The sequence below is a fragment of the Corvus cornix genome, chromosome 2 (genome assembly GCF_000738735.6).
Source record: "Corvus cornix cornix isolate S_Up_H32 chromosome 2, ASM73873v5, whole genome shotgun sequence".
Taxonomy (NCBI): Eukaryota; Metazoa; Chordata; class Aves; order Passeriformes; family Corvidae; genus Corvus; species Corvus cornix.
Genome location: NC_046333.1, coordinates 7668259 through 7682718, shown reverse-complemented (window position 1 = coordinate 7682718; position 14460 = coordinate 7668259). Strand labels below are relative to the sequence as shown.

At 47.9% G+C, this 14460-nt stretch overlaps 1 long non-coding RNA gene across 1 annotated transcript; it reads right to left on the bottom strand.

Moving 5' to 3' along the window:
• Positions 1–11011: 11011 nt before the first annotated feature.
• LOC109144000 lies at positions 11012–13639 on the bottom strand. The gene is made up of 2 exons (XR_002044473.2): positions 13506–13639; positions 11012–11266 (listed from the first exon to the last, which is right to left on the bottom strand). It is a non-coding gene; the product is annotated as an uncharacterized LOC109144000 (long non-coding RNA).
• Between the last annotated feature and the right edge of the window lie 821 nt (positions 13640–14460).

Below are 14460 nucleotides of genomic sequence, written 5' to 3'. Positions count from 1 at the left end.
CCTCAGCCTCAGAGCTGGCCTAGGTCAAGTGGAAGGAGTAGCTTCATTTTGCCAGTGCTTTCTACTGTGTCCCCCTTGCTGGTTGCCCAGGGACCCAAGTCTGTTTCCTCAGGAGGGTGTGGGAGGGAGGCTGGGCTGGGGTCTGATTCTATTTGTATCCCCCTACTTGCCAAAATCCAGGATAAACCACTGCAGGCCCAGCCCATCTGAAGCACAGAACTAAAAAAGCCATGCCTGAGCTTTCAAAATGGAAGTCACCCACTCTCAGGTGATCTCCTTTTCATGTCAGGACTCTGTTCTTAAGTCCCAAATAGCACTTGTGTTTTGTTAAGCGCAGGGAGAAAAAAAGGAAATAAACCAAGCCCACACAATACAAGATTGAAAGGGAAAAAAAATAAAGAGCATGTCAAGGTTTCGCATTACTCCAAACCATCACATAAACAGAACATCATTAAAACAACATTCCTGGGAAAGTTACCTCTCACCCATCCTCTCCCCTGCCCCTGAATCCCAAGGCAAGGACCTGAGAGGTTACAAATAAAACCCTAAAGGAGAGAAACTTTGACATCGATTCCAGCAATTGGAATTTCTAGTATGTCTCCAAAAAAGTGTCAAATCTGTCACTCAGTGCTTATAGGTTATCCTCTGTGAGCTCAGACATGAGCCTGGTGTGTTTATTAAACCCGTGGCCTGGCAGAGGAAAGGTGTCTGTCTGAATTGCAATAAAGCTGATTTTCAAACAGTTGGTTTAAAACTCTTTGTCTTGGTTTAGTGAATTACTGAACACCAGGATAAAGTGTTCAAACACAGATTCTTGTGTCTTGGTACCAGGTACTTTGCAGATGGCTCTGGCCACTTCAGCAGACACTTAGGGCTCTGGGCTGGCTTTTTCTGGGTGGTGTAGCATAGCAAAATAAGACACTCTTGTGTCCCTCTGTGAATATATCTGTCTAGAGGGATAGACGTGCACTGTGTAAATATACATATGTTAGATTTAATTACGTGGGGCTGGCTTTGCTCTGCAGTGCTCAGTGACAGGACCTGTCCTTCCTTGTGCCCTTTGGGGTCCCCTCCTGCTTACCTGCCCCAGCCCAGCTCTGGCCCCATTGCTTCCCCCACTTCCAATGCCACAGCCCGTCCTTTTCCCCATCTATACCCAGCTGAGAGGCCCGGGAGCAGGAGCCAGCCTCTCTCCAGAAAAACTCTCCCGTTTATTTAAGTTTGCCTCCTGCACATGGAGATCCCATGGATCTCTGAAAGCTCTATGAAGTTATTTGCTTGAGCAAACTGACAGCAGCCTCTGGGCTAAACTTTTGATCCGTCAGTTTTCTGCCACTTTCAAAAGGCACCGCTGGCTGCAGGCAGCAGCCATCACACCCTGGACAGGACCAGCACGACTTCCCACGGGCAAGGGGAGCCAGCAGAGGTGGATCTCCATCCTCTTGCTTGGCACCAACGGGGTGGCTGGTGTTATCCAGCCCCCAGTGTCCAGGTGTGGGTGTCTCCTTCCTGGCACGGGGGAATGCACCAAAAAAAGCATGCAGAGATTCTGCTGTTGAAGCAAACCAGAGCTGCAGGGACTTCAATTGCCTTCAGAGACTCTCTTGGTGTTGTACTTTAGGAGACCACCTCCTTCTTCTGTCCCTGAGGCAGGGGAAAAGGAGGAACCTGTCACCCAGTTCTGTCCAGTTTTTCTAGAGCTTGCTGGAAATACTGTGGCTGACTCTCCAGTGAAAGGTGTTTTTCAGTGCCTATCATCATCTCATATCCTGAGGCTTTTCCACACACTCACGGAAATTCAAAATGATCACACTGACGCCAACATTGTTTCAACATTTACACTTCTGGGAAAAATACCTTAAAAATATGTGATAGGCATAAAACTGCAGGGATGGATCCAAGCACAGAAGGAAGGAGATGGAGTGTGGAAACTGTAAGGTAAGAAGGCTCCAATTCTATGCTGGATAGCTGAATTTTCCCACCCCAGCTTCTCTAAGATGCACATAGATCATCATGCTGTGAAACTTTGTTCCCTAAATGAATGGGTTGAACCAGAAGAGATGAAACCATGGCTACTGTGCATACACAGGGGTAAGGAAAAGCACATCCCTGGCCCAGTTATACTGAGAGGTTACATGCTGTACCAGGGAGATACAGAACATGGGTATATTCTGCTCTGGACCAAATCACTCTCCATCACAGACAAATCTTCTGACTGGTATGTGGATGGAAGTCTGTGCAGGGGATTCCCAGTGATTTCCCACAGACCACTCCTGTTTGTGACCACCACAGCAGCACCAGAAAGTTTTGCTGGAATGAGGCATGGGGGACAAAGACAAGGAAGGAAACTCTGCCTGCCATGGGATAAATGTCACCCCTGGTCCCTAAAAGGGACAGAACTTGGGTTGGCAAGCTGTAGTGACCCTTGCTCATCATTCTTAGTTGAGGCCTTTGAGAAGGTCCAATTCTGAAGCCATTTCTCAGTCTTTGTTTCTACAGACTTTGCCCAATAATATTGCTGATGTTTCTGGCTGACAAGCAAATGAGAACAGCAGCTCTGTCCACAGCTGGACATCCAACTCCACACTTAAGGGTACAATGAGTAGCCTGATTGTCTGAGATGTGGAGCATCCAAACTCTGCACAGGTTTATGAAAGGAGATCGACATATCTGACAAAAAATGAGCTTTCTCACTGTCTCACTGGAGAATTTTAAGCCCAATTTGGCTGTTCACAGCTGTGCAGGAAAATCTGTAAATCAAGAAGTTACTCCAGGCAAGATTTGAAATGCTCTAATTGCCTGTTGGATTTATGACAAAAGTACCACGAGAGACAAACGGGTTTCAGTACTCCACTGGCATATTTTAACAAAAAGTATATCTTTCCTTCTGTAATAAGTCATTATTGCATTAGATTTAGTGTTCACACTTTCCCCATTAATATTGCAGGGCATGTAGTTATAGGACAAGGGGCAATGGCTTTAAACTGAAAAAGGGCAGTTTTAGATTAGATGTTAGGAGGAAATTCTCCACCATCAGGGCAGTGAGGCACTGACACAGGTTGCCTGGAGAAGTTGTGGATGCCCCATCCCTAGGAGTGCTCAAAGCCAGGGTGGATACAGCTCTGAGCTACCTGCTCTAGTGGAGGGTGTCCCTGCCCATGGAAGGGGATGGAACCAGTTGATCTTTAAGGTCCCTTCCAACACAAACCCTTCCGTGATTCTATGAGATTAATCCCAGCTCAAGTATTTAGCTTCCTCTGCTGGGTATTTTATTCCTCTACAATTTTTTGAGTGAGAATTATAAAGCCAAGTTAAATAAGTGCACATAAATTATGGAAACAGCTGTACGAAGTACAGGAGACACTAAATTCAGGCTATTCCAGGAATTTTCTCTTCTGTGACTAGATGTAACTTACTGGCCTCATATGAGTTGAGTTATGGGCAAGTGCTCCCAACTTTAATTTCCTAAAATCCCTGTTTTGGGGAGAAAAATGCAAAAATAACTGATGGCTCACAAATGTAAATAAGCAGGAATCAGCCTTGGACATGGGAGTGCACAAATCCCTTTGCTGCATTAACCTTGTGTCTGAAATGTGCTCAGCAAGGAGCCGTGTTCTGGAAACAGGAAAGAATGAAACTGGATGTTATTCCTTCTGGAAATAAGAGCAATGGGGAGAGAATTTTACCGGTTTAGAAAGATGACCTTGACATTTCTGTACATGTTTTGATGGCTTTTCAAAAGAGTCATGTTACTGGGTGGTCTGATTTGTATTCCCTGCATTGATGTGTATTGCAGTTGGCTCCAACAGCAACAGTGAAGTTGCTGGGGGATGGGTCTTTTTTTTAAAGATAATTTCTTTTTTCAAATATTCTTGAAGTGCAGCTTGTATTAAACTGGGTAATAATTAGATAGTGAAAATGCTTCTATCTAATGCTTAGATTATTACAAGTGCCTGAGGCAATTCTTCAAGGTTTATAACAGACATAGAAATCAATGTTTAATGTCAAAAGTGATCCTGGAAGGTGTTTATTGAGAGTTATTTTTTAATATAAAGTGTAAAGATTAAAAAAATGCTTTTATTCTTAGTTTTACTTGTAGTGGTGACTGGGGGAAAGGTGTGGTATCATCAGGGAGAAGTATTACCATAAAAGCTGGTGTCAAATCTTCTTTCAAGGTTCTTGATCCAAAATACCAGTTAAAACCAAAACAAGTCAGTGTATTTAAAGTCAATACCCCCCTGGTTGTTCTTACATTGCACTGATTTCTTAGAGCTGCTATAAACCAGCACTAGACACTTTCATCAGTGAAGCTTCATTACCGAGCCCTGTGAGAATCTGCCCTTTAGAGAGAAACTTTCTGGGGCTTTGGGCTTAACATCCATTAAAAAATCTTGTTGTACAACAGGGTATGAAGACTGTTTTCCTGCTGCTAGAATACTACACTCAGGAGCAGCTGGGACAGCAAAGCTGCTTCAGCATCCTCTGCCACCCTTCACTCTCCTGTTTTACCCTTCACCCTTCTCTTCCACCCTCGCCTGGGTTGAAGGAGACCTTAAAGATCATCCAGTTCCAAACCCCTGCCATGGTCAGGGATGTCTTGCACTAGACCAGGTTGCTCAGAGGGCAATCATATGGAATCCTATAGATGGGAACCAGCCGCCCCAGGGTATCTGCTCTGGGCCATGGAGCTGGCAGAGCTGCCCATTTCCCTATAGGTATCCGAGCTGACACCAAAAGGACTTGTTTCATCCCACTGTCCCTGCACAGGACCAGGATCATAAGTACACATGGAGCCACACTGGAGACAGCTACAGCTAAGTGGGGTAATCCCACTTTCCAATGTCCAAACGATTTAATAGAGATGAAACCCAAGAGACATTACTGAAATGAGATAAATCTGGGCAGAAATGATTGCAACAGCGTTTGGGGAATGGAAAAACAGCATATACCCTGGCAGATACGGGGTCGAGAGAAAGATGCAGTTCTCTGGGGAAGCCTGGGTAGGAAAAAAGTCAATGATGGCTCCACAAGCCATCACTGCTTGCTTGGACCCCATCCTGAAAGTGCCTGAGCTGTACCTGTCTTGTAAAGGGCAGCTTTGGATGCAGGGGACTGCCTTGGGGGCTGTAGGAATGGGATGGACGCACTGGCTACTCAGTGCTTTCCCAACACTTTCACCAGGCTGAGGGGAGACTGGGGATGGAGCTCACGCCTTCAGGGGGACTTTGCAGGGCACACTCTCACCTGTAGCATTCCCAGTTACTGGACCAAAAACTGAGGAGTCATCTGCTTGAGGTGCTTTTGGGGAGGGGCTTCACCTCCTAGAAGCACCCACCTCTCTCCATGGCTGTTAGGGCAGCCTGAGGGATAGACTTGGGTGTGACATTTGCAGTGTCCATGTCCACACCTGGGCAAGGTATCCCAGCTGTCTGCTCACATCCAAGTCACACCAGCAGCCTCAGTACAACAGGGTGAGAAAAGACTTCCCAGGGATGGTGGCTGTAGGTCAGGGAATGTCTTTTATCACAGCTGGAAGGGTAGATGAGGTTGTTTTAGGGCTGGAAAGGCAGAGGAGGTGCATTGCACCCTCGCTTTCCTTCAGATCTGAAAGGTGCAGACCCCAAAGGCTCACTGCTGTGTGCAACTGCCCCGAGTAATCTAATGAAATACACTATTTCTCCCCACAAACTTTGCTTCTTTCAAATGCTTCACTAAGGATGAGCAATAACTGTCACTACAGCAATGTTTTCAGTACACTGGGAAGATTTCAAATTCTCCTCAAGGCAGTGAAGCCCAAAAAGTATGAGACCATGACAATATTACCTGCCTTTTCCCAGTTCATTGCCACTCACTATGCAAACAGAGCTAAATGTGATTTGGGCTCCAGATATCAGCAAGAACATACAATGGAGAGATCAGAAAACATCTCCTGGTGGAAGACATCAGGTTAAAAAAGGAAAAAATGCTTGAGGAAGGATGGAGTTTAACATGATTATAGAAAAACCAGAAATTCGTGATGGAGGTGTAACTCTCCAGGTGTAACTCAGCACAGCCTTGTGGCTGCTCGTGTTTGCACTAGCCAGGGATCTTCTCCCACGTGTTTGATCAAACGTGACTCAGTACAGGGGAATAAGAGTGTTGCAGAAGTGGGAGAGAGCAACTTCCTCCTCTGAGGGAGAGCAGGAATGCAAAATATGTCTAAAATAATACACTACCCAAATAGTCTTTCAGCCTTTCCCAAAGGAAAAATACACTTCTCTACAAGGAAAATGCCACATATCTCTCTACAGCCCCAGGAAAAGAATGAGGTCACATCTTTCACTAAAGCTGAAAGAGAGGGATTTTTTTGGTGCAGCGTTTCATCCCCTTCTAGTAACTTGACATGCTTCACTGCGGTGGTATCCTGGTATTTATCTTATTTTGGGCTTCTTACAAAAAAATATTCAATTCTCACTCAATCTAAAGGGCTAAATCCTGCATCAGCAAAGCAGTGTTGCTATTATGAAGGAAGTAGGTTTGCCCCTTGCTTCCATCAGTGTGAGCTGGGAGCAATTCTCCCTAAGTTAAAAGGTGAAAGCTGTCCCACTGACTCCGGCTGCAGAAGGGTTCCTTGCCTGGGAGTGAGGGAAAAGAAGCCAACTTCATAAACCAGATTTTGGTCTCTTTACACAAGGACAATTTGTAATAAACCCTGTGGCTAACGTGAAGTTATTGCAGATTTGCACTGGCATGAATGAGGTCAGAAACCAGCCCGGGGTGGCTGGGATAAGGCGGCACAGAGGTGTTGGAGTGGAGAAATTTGGAGTTTGATTTTCTGCAGCCCCTAAATGATCTCAGTGCAGTGACACCCTGCCTTCAATGTATTTTGGGTCAAATTGATGAGTGTCATGGCTCAGGACCAGGCACATCTGACATGGAGAAAGCCACGCAGAGCTTGTTGGAGCAACCGTGTGCTAATTAGAGCTGTCTGCTCAATGAATTTAGCTTCAACTGCTCACAGAGTGTCTGCAGCTAGATTGGGATTTCCTCAAATTGATTTGTAATTTGAGGTTACTCAATTAATTTTTCTTTTTTTAATTTTTTTTTGTTAATTTTATTTTATTTTTGCTCTCTGTCTTAATCGCACAAGTGTTTGAGTCCCCGTATCTGCCCCCTCCTTGCTTTGACAGGTGCCAGCGATCCCCAGCCAGGTGCCCTCTCCAGCATCACAGCCCTGACTTGGCCACCAGTGGGCCAAACCTCCCAAGATTCACCATCCATTAGGAAGGAGGTTACAAATAAGCAGGGTGGAGGAAATTCAACCCTTTTTTTTTTCTTTTCTGGGCCACACAAGCCTTGCCCAAGGCATTATTTGTAGAAAAATTAGGCTGCTGCAAGATTCACTGGCAGGGTGCAGAATTTAAATAGAATTTTCTCTTGTCCCAGTTACACAAAGTCAGCCTGATTGTCCCATTCCCTGTGCTGGTGTAAAGTGGAAGTAATTCCAGTCCTGAGGCTGGGATTTACAGCTCACTGGAGGGACAGATGCCACAGGAGGCGTCGCATGGCAGCTGCTCCGGGCACCAAGTCTCAGTCCTGGTGAGTTGGGTCATAGAATCATAGAATGGTTCAGGTTAGGGCCTTAAAAACTATCTTGTTCCAACCCCTTGCCATGGGCAGAGACACCTTCCACTATCCCAGGTTGCTCAAAACCCCATCCAACCTGGCCTGGAACACTTCCAGGGATGGGGCATCCACAGCTTTTCTGGGCAACCCGTTCCAGGGTCTCACCACTCTGATAGTGAAAAATTTCTTCATAATATCCAAACTAAACCTGCCCTCTTTTAGTTTAAAGCCATTCCCCCTTGGCCTATCACTACCTGCCCTTGTAAAAAGATCCTCACTGCATGAGCAGCATTTTCTTTCTGCTGTGACAACTGGCATGGATGCAATTCAAATTTAATTTTTTCAAGCATTTTTTGAGGCCTAGCTTTGAGTACCAGCATGTTTGGAGTCAGGGAATGCAGAAGGTGTATGAGTGAGTGCTGCAGAATTGTGACCCTGCATGGGTAATATTTTATGGTGTTCATCTCCCACCAATTCTAACATGAAGCAACCAAAGCACCCACCCACTTGCCTTTCTAGTATTTCAAATCTCTCTCACTACTTTGAGGTTCACAGATCAGAATCATTGCTCTGTAGTGGCAGTTTTGTGCCAGGCAAATCTGGCTGATTCCAGGGAAGTGGTGCTGTCTCAAAACAAGTGGTGTTCTTTTAGGAATGGTTTGGTTCTGGGAATGAAACTGCAGCTCCCATTCAGCGACATCTTTTGCAGCAGCTGAGCCCAGTGACACGAAGAGCTGAACCCTGCAAGGTGGTGTGAATCCTTTGCTGCTGCTGCTGCTGCTGCTGCCGCCGAGCCCTGGCCACTTGTTCCATCACTCAAAGTCAGCCATCTGCTGGGGGGAATATCTGGTGCATCCTGTGTTCAATGAACTTCCCTTTCTCCTTAGGATTGTCCTCTGAAACATGTAAAATACCCTGGAAATGGTGCCAGGCATTACTTGCCCACCCAGGTAGTATGGTTAATCATTTATGCACTTTAAAAACACCAACACAAAAACTTCTGTAATATTATGGGATTTTCACGACAAAGATGTTTGTTCTGCTTTCTGTTCAGCTTTGCCCCCGGAGTGGGGAAGAGCCCAGAGCTGTTACTCACTGCCTGTGGCTCTTCCAAGAGGGAGCTCAGACCCGCAGCCAGGCTTCCCTCCTCTTGACTTGAGATTTGCAATCAGAGCAATTCCACTGACTTCAGAGAGCTGCTTCTCATTTCCAAACATATGCTTAGGAATATAATCAGGCTTACAAATCTCCACTGACGGCAAAGCCGAGTGCCAGCTTCCCTTAACAAGTAATGCAAAACACTGCTGGGGGGGTGAGCAGCCCAAGCCTGCTACCCAAAGCTCAACAAACCCCAAAACTAGCATAGTCACGGCCTCCTCCTTGGAAATTAACATTTTATGAGCAGGATTGGAAATCTATGGGTGCTTTGGTACTGTGAGAGCATGATATACCTGCAGAAAGGTGGTCTCTGCCATTGTGACATTGGCCTGCTGCTTGTGGGATAGAGATGTGCACAGGGCACCAGGGTCTCTGCAAATAACCAAACCCGAGGGGGAAATAGTGTGGACTTCACCAGCAACCCTCAAAGCACAACTCATAGGAGGTGAGTGTTTCTCCCACCCACCTCTGAGAAGCCCATTTCAGCTCCAGGTGCCAGTAAAGGATGTCTCTGTGCTCATCCTCCCACACGAGAAACAGATGCAGAAATAAATGCCTCACACCACTCAACATCACGGTGCTCCAGACACATCTCTGCTGACGGGAATCATGGTGATTGTCAATAAACTGACTCATCTGCTGCCTGGCTGTGGCTGGAGCTGGAAGAAACAGTGCTCGAACTTTTGTCAAAGCTGTGGACACGCTGGGCAGGATTTAGCCCAGTGGCTCCACGTCGGGCTCTGCATGTGAGCAAAGCAGAGGTGAGGTTAGCAGAGACTGGTGCCACTGGAAGGGTGTCTGGGACACTCATATGATGGTGGTAGATGTCACCAAGAGCCTACAAAAGATCAATGCTCTTCAGGACCAGCAGCTGGAGGTCGAGTAGGGCTTCATATGGGACACACAGAGCCCAGGCTCAAACAGATGCCCACACCCAGACACCAGCATTTGCAGATCCAGTCTTCCACCAGTTGTCCCCCTGCCTGTGTTGCTCCTCAGAAGGCTGTTCTGACCATTTCTTACCTCTCTGACAATTTCTTCCTTTAAGCCTGGCCACTGTTCCCAGCCTCCCTGGTGGTGTACTGCTCCAGAGCGAGATGTTCCCATCTTATTCAAAATTCATGAAAAAACCCCATGGAAATGGTAAATCATCTGTGTGGACCTTAGGAGCAATGGAATGGTTCTGCTCTGTGCAAAGCCTCAAAGAAAAATCCAAACCCTCCAGGACCATTCATAGTGGGTGGACATTCATTCAGTCGAGGCTCGCTGGGCTGGGTGCAGCACTAAATGCAGCACAGCACCACACAAAATCCCTGCCCGAGTCCCCAGCAGGTGCCAGCTTGCTGGACTGCTGCTCCCTGGCTGTACTGGCACCATGCCCCCACCTGCATGAGGCCAAGCACATCAGCACCACCAAAATGACCAGGACTGGCAGCACCAGGGCTGTGGCTGGGTGACCGGACATGCCACCACTGCCTTGGGGCACCCCATGGCCCCAGGCCCACCCAATCCTACTGTACAGCCCTCTCTGTGTCCCTCTCTGCCCCTCTTCTCTGCAGAGGAAAATGGAACTTGCCTTTTGTCTGGCAGGGGTCAGACAGAGCCGGTTTGTTCGATAAAGCTTTAACGCTTTGTGAACACGCAGAAAAGCTCAACCCGGGGCCCTTTGACAATCTCCATTGTTTTGAGGCTAAAAAAAAAAAAAAAAGAAAGAAAGAAAAAAAAAAAGGAAGGCTGGTTCGATTTAAAACACCAAGTTCATGGCATTTCAAACAGAAATGATACACAGCGTATGGATTTGTGTGATATGGGGAGATAAAGCAAGGAATAAAATGCCAGGCAGGAGCATTACAAATGCTGCTCTCGGGGGTGAGCCTGGTATTTTGCCATCTGATTATTTTAAGTGGTTTCTGTCTCTGCAGCAAAATCTCTGGCATTAGCTTCACATCCCAACTCAGCGTTTGGGGCAAAGTCTGGGAAAGGGAAAGGTGTGAAAAAGATGAAAAAATAAGTGATACTTTTCCCTAATGTCTAACGTGCCTGGGAAATGGCACGTAGATGTGTGTACGGTCTGCTTCAGCCACACTGGGGTTCATTGTCTGCAAAATTTATAAGCCATGTAATGCATCAGTTGCCAAGCAAAGCCGGGATATGGGAACCCTCCCTGCAGTTTATCTAAGGACTAAAACAAAATAAAATAAAATAAAAAAGTGTACCCCTGAAAGAATCATATGAGCTGGCACGGAGGTCAGTTGACTGAATATTTCATTTATTGAACGTGCGGTTGCCAAAATAAATAACTCAGGCAGGAAAGCAGTAGTCAGGAAATTGAACGTGGTTTTTTTTCTCTGGCGAAGTTTCCCTTGAGTGATTTCCTTTGGAGGCTGCTGCTGCCCGCGGAGCGCATCCCTCTCCTCCGGCTCCAGCGGCAGCCCAGGCACCGGCGGCGTGCTCCTCCCAGCCAGCCTCCACCAGGAGAACAAAAATGTGTCGTTTCACTGTCCTTATAATGCACAGAGGAAATAGGATTAGGTCCAAATAGCAGCAAGGTAAGTAGGATTAATGGCTGGCTTAAATAAACTCTGTCGTTCTTTACAAGGCTGCTGGATATTGTTTCCGCCTGGCTGTGCTGCGTGCGAGGCAGCGCTTTGCTGTGCGCACGAGGTGCACGTGGAGATAAGGTTGGGGGGGGGGGATTGGGAATTTAGACCACTTTGCGGAATGTTTTCTTTTTATTTTTAGTAAGAAATCTGACTTTTGCAGTTGTGAGACGATGAAACCCCCGTGGGAGAGAGGGACGGAAGGATGGAAGGGTGAAGGGATGAAAGGATGGAGGGATGGGAAGAAGGAGAGATGGAATGGTGGAGGGATGAAGGGATGCAGTCTTTGTGAATGCCTCTTGCCCCCTGGCGTCCCCTCGCTGCAAGGACAGCAGGGGCCGGGAATGCCGGGGACAGTGGGGAGGGGACCGGCGAGACCGGGGAGGGGGCCAGGGACGCGGGGGGAGGTCGCCACCGGCCGTCTCTATCTCTCGTCGCCTCGTTCCCCAAAACCCCAACCAACAAACCCAGCCAAACCGACACCAGCGACACCCCCGGGAAAAACTTGTTTCTCCCTCCCCAAAACACCTTTAAAAATAAAGAAGCTCCTGCCCAGTTCCTCAAAGGCAGTTTGAAGGGCAGGAATGGGGGGGAAAAAAGTGCAATAAATTTAAAGAGTTGGTTGCTAGGAAGGGAATGCGGTGGCTTTTTTGGCATTTCTATCCTCTTTTGCATAGTCTCAGTTTCAGCTGGCAGACCAGGAGCTATGTGGTTGCCTCCATTAAATCTGTTTCTCATTGCAGGCTGACAAGATTTTAAGAAAGGTTCCTAATGACCGATACAGGTTGGCATCGCAGCCGAGTTTTGTAATTAAACGTTACTGAGCAGCGGCAGTAGCTGGGGATAAATGTCAAGGCGCCTTTTTTTTTTTTTTCCTTCTTTTTTTTTTTCCCCTTCTCGATTTTCGGAGGAGAGTCTGGATATGTCACACGGAAATTGCAACTGCCAAAATAATGTACCAGGAGCACATCAATAAAAATAACTTCCACATACTTCCCCAGCGAGCCAAGGAAATGACACTTAGTGGCTGTCGATGCTGAGGATCTCCCAAATCCCCCCAAAAGCTGCAATTACCAACGGCCCCGGCAAATGCCCCGTCCCACTGCGGCAGGACCCGGGGCGCTCGATGCAGCCTGCACTCGTTAAATTGAATTTTACCGAGAAATGATGCTCGGCTGGCAAATTGACGGTAGGGAAATAAAAGAGGGAAAAGGAGAAGGATAAATGCGAGAGTTTTCATGTGCGGGGGGAGAAGCGTCAGGGCGGGAGAGCTGTGGTGACAGGGAGGTGCGGGCACTGCGATGGGATGCTCGGGAGGGTGCTCAGGTGGGGGTGCCCAGCCGGTCTCGGGTGCCAATCCCTTCCCCGCTGACCCAAACCCGCCGTGCTCGGCCGAGGTGGGACCAAACCCAGTTAGAAAACTTGGCTGATGTTTGTCTTCCCGTCTCTATTTTGACTTCCTTTCTTTTTTTTTTCTTTTTTCTTTTTGATTTTTTCCTTCCTTCCTTCCTTCCTTCCTTCCTTCCTTCCTTCCTTCCTTCCTTCCTTCCTTCCTTCCTTCCTTCCTTCTTCCTTCCTTCCTTCCTTCCTTCCTCTTCCTTCCTTCCTTCCTTCCTTCCTTCCTTCCTTCCTTCCTTCCTTCCTTCCTTCCTTCCTTCCTTCCTTCCTTCCTTCCTCTCCTTCCTCCCTTCCTCCTTCCTCCCTCCCTCCCTCCCTCCCTCCCTCCCTCCCTCCCTCCCTCCCTCCCTCCCTCCCTCCCTCCCTCCCTCCCTCCATCCCTTACCTTCCTTCCTCTCTCTCTTCCTCTCTCTTCCGATTTTCCCCATCTCCCTTCCCTTCCCTTCCCTTCCCTTCCCTTCCCTTCCCTTCCCTTCCCTTCCCTTCCCTTCCCTTCCCTTCCCTTCCCTTCCCTTCCCTTCCCTTCCCCTTCCCTTCCCTTCCCTTCCCTTCCCCTTCCCTTCCCTTCCCTTCCCTTCCCTTCCCTTCCCTTCCCTTCCCTTCCCTTCCCTTCCCTTCCCTTCCCTTCCCTTCCCTTCCCTTCCCTTCCCTCATTCCCCTCAGCCCCTCTGGAATTTCAGCGCCAACCCCACGTCCTTCCTCCGCGCTCCGCAGCCCTGCGCGGTGGGCTCGGTCCCTGCTCACCGCACACATTCCCGAAGGAGTCTCTCTCCGGGCTCTCTGCGCGGCTGCGGAAGCAGCGCGGGGGCTCCTCCCGGGCCGTGGGAACCGCGGAGTTTCCGCCCCTCTCCGCGCCGGTGGCCGCGGTGATGCCGGGACTCGCCACCCCCAACACAGCCTCCCCCCGCGCTGGGCTGCGCACACGCGGCCCCTCCGCGCCTCGCCCCGGCATCGCCCCAAAACTTCTATTAATTTATTTAAAGGCGCATTAAACCATCTCCCGCGGCCGGGCGAGCGCGGGGCCGGGTTCATCCATATGCATGCGGAAAGTTTCGCGGCGGCGGCAGCCGGGGGGTGCAAATTGCGAAGTTAAATATTTGTTTTTAATTTTCTGGCTCAAAAATTTTAACTAAGAGGCAGGATTCCGACCGCTCTAATGTGCTTGCATAAATGGCTTTGTTATTACTACTTTCCTGCTAAAACAACATTTGCTTCTCGTCCTGACACACGGTGTTTGGAATCCGGGCAGGATCTGTCATCTCGGATGGAAAAGCCGAGCGGAGACACCGCGGCCGGGGCCGCCGCGCAGCACGCCCGCCCCCGCGCAGAATTAACCCAACCCGGCCCTCCGATTAGCTTTTAATTAGATTTTCTGATTATACACGTTTAAAGGACAAGATTGCGTGTTTATGGAGGGAGATTTCCTCAAGAGTCTATTTGATTAAACGTATTTACAATAACTCAGGTAGTTAAACATTGTCACATTTTAGGGGATGGTTTAATGAAAGTGTGATTTTAAAACGGGAAAAAGTTGCAGAGAACGAAGCCCTCCAGCCTGCCCCGGGGATTTTATTTTATTTTATTTTATTTTTTATTTATTTTTATTTATTTTCATTTATTTTTATTTTTATTTTATTTTACCTTTCTTTTTTCTTCTACCTTCTTTTACCTTCTTTTATTTCCATCAGGCATTACAACC